We start from the raw sequence: 2,595 nt of genomic DNA, 5'->3' as shown, positions 1-2,595 counted from the left end.
CCGGTCCGCGGTTTTGGAGGGTCCGCGAAACCCGGGTAGGTGGCCAGTTTTGAGAAAACCGCCAAAACCTCACGCGCGGGAAGATTCCCGCCTCCACGCCGTGGCCCTAGACGCCGTTCCCGCCTCGGCCTCCTGACGGCCCTAGACGCCGCCCGACGCCCGTCACCTCCTCGCCCGCAGCGAGGCCCTAGACTCCGTCGACGCCCGTCGCCTCCGTCAGTCCCGAGACCGACGCCCGTCGCCTCCATGACTTGGCGTCTTCAACCGCCGTCCGCCTCCTTGGTTTTGTGGCGCAAACCAAGAAACCCGCCTTCCGTCGCCGCTTGCGCCCTCGATCCAGGAGTGGACGCCACAGCTGCCGCCCGGTCCGAGCTCCGGTCCCGGCTGCCCTTCACCGCCGTCCACCGCACGGTCCATCGGCCACAGCACCTCCACGGCAGCTCCCCGCCGACACTCGACGCCCGTGTACCTGCAATCCGAAGACCAAGCGCACGATCACACCGCACGGTTGACAATTCACTCATCACAGGCAGGATAGAGTACTCTCGTTCCTCAAAAGAAAGACAGGTGATGGACACTCGAAATCACGACATTCAATTGTTTATTTCTAACTAACTTCAATTGTTCATTTCTAACTAATTTCATGATATTCAATTTAATATGTGGTTATAATGGTTTTCTGCCGTGCCTTATTTTGAATAGCATATTTAGTGACAAAATGAGACAAAAAGAATTTATTAGTCAGTAAGAGACATTAATTGTGGGATATCTATGTCTTTGAGCATCACATATTCTAATTAAATGCTATCTTAAAATATGATGGTATTTGAAGGCTTTTAACAAAGAAGCTCACTTATACAATTACCATGTCACAAATTTCACGTGTATTTGTGTTTCTAAAGAAAAGCTCTTTCTGCCTTTGTAAAATCAATTTATGCGAGCAAATTATAAATATCTGGGTCACTGGGTGGTATTGATGAATATTTGCAGCTCATGGGCTGCGATGCTGTGCTCCTGCAGGTAGGTATACAGCTATAGTGGACCAGCACCGGCAGTCTGGCACTTTTTATTTGATATAAATTCATTGTATGATATGTTTTCTGCTGAGATCACATTGCTGATAAACTCTACACCTCCAATTATTTACTATATATATACTCCTCACTCCAAGTCAATTATAGTTTGATTTGGTTTTGGTCTAAATCAAATTTATCCAATTTTGGCCAAGTTTATAGAAAAAGTACTAACATCTGCGACGTCAAATTATTTTCATTAAATATACCATAAAATATATCTTGATAATGTATTTATTTAGCATTGTAGATGTTAATATATTTTTTCTATAAATTGGTTAAAATTAGAAAAGTTTAATGTAGAAGAAAACTAGAGTGAACTATAATTTGGATCTATTTGTAGTTAGGCCCTGTTTAGTTGCAAAAAAAGTTTGTACAATACCTATCACATCGAATCTTCGGACACATGCATGAAGCATTAAATACAGTTAAAAAAATATAACTAATTACACAGTCTAACTGATTAGCACGAGATGAATCTTTTAAGCCTAATTAGTCCATAATTGGGTATTATTTGTTAAGTAATAACGAAATGTGCTACAGTGCCAAAACCCAATTTTTTTCACTAACTAAACACACCCTTAGTTTTTGCTAGAAAATTCGATAGTGTAGCTGATTGCTCCTCTTGCTGTGTTATTACAGAATTCGGGTACGATATACCAGCGGTGAAAGGCCTTGTTACTTCGATTACCGTCTATTAACCACATTGCTCTTGGATGTAGGACAGTTGAGGGCGACATTTCCTTCAAAGGAACAAGGAGAGGAAACTGGCAACAGCCAGCGACAGGCGGAGATAACCATCATCAATGCTTGGGCGTAGGACAACTGCGGTGAGCTTCCATCCACCCTGTGCAGAGCAAGGAGGCGCTAGTAAAGACAAGTGAGAGACAAACCATGAAATCAAATCCATGAAAATAACACCCACACGGATGCCTTGGTATTGAACAATCAGCTGATAGGTTGGCTGGAAAGGAAAATAAAAACATGGAAGCTAGGCTGGCGAGAGCAGATGGATTATAAGATATTTCACCAACTATTGGTAGGTCCAGACAGAGATCGGTGCGGCGCTTCAAAGGGGCGATTTCAGGTGGGATCAGGAAGAGACTCGCCGCATCTTCATCTGCACTCAGAACTTCTGTCGTCAGTCACCGCTAACTGTACGTGCTTATTTAGCCTGATTTCACTCTCTCTCTCTCTCTCTACCCGCGTGTATATGATTCTGATTTCCCTCTCAAAAAGATGGGCATATGCGCCTCCCCCAGCTGTGTACAAGCTGTTCAACGAGAGATAAACTGGGATCCCGACGATATCAAATTGAGGAAATCTCGTTGGAGGATGCTAGCTACTGTATTTTTTTTTTTAACTTTGCTGGGTATTGCCGCCTTGTCCTCTCAATAATAAAATAATAATCCGTAAGCAAAAGGAGTGCAGTGTTAACTGTTGCTGATTGGAACTGCTACTTGGCAGGGGCAGGGTACTAGCACCAGCAGTACTACTTAAATCTTGCGAGGCTTCAGCACTG

This window comes from Panicum virgatum, chromosome 1N (genome assembly GCF_016808335.1).
Source record: "Panicum virgatum strain AP13 chromosome 1N, P.virgatum_v5, whole genome shotgun sequence".
Lineage (NCBI taxonomy): Eukaryota > Viridiplantae > Streptophyta > Magnoliopsida > Poales > Poaceae > Panicum > Panicum virgatum.
The sequence above is the reverse complement of the archived record's forward strand: the minus strand, read 5'-3'. Positions refer to the sequence as shown.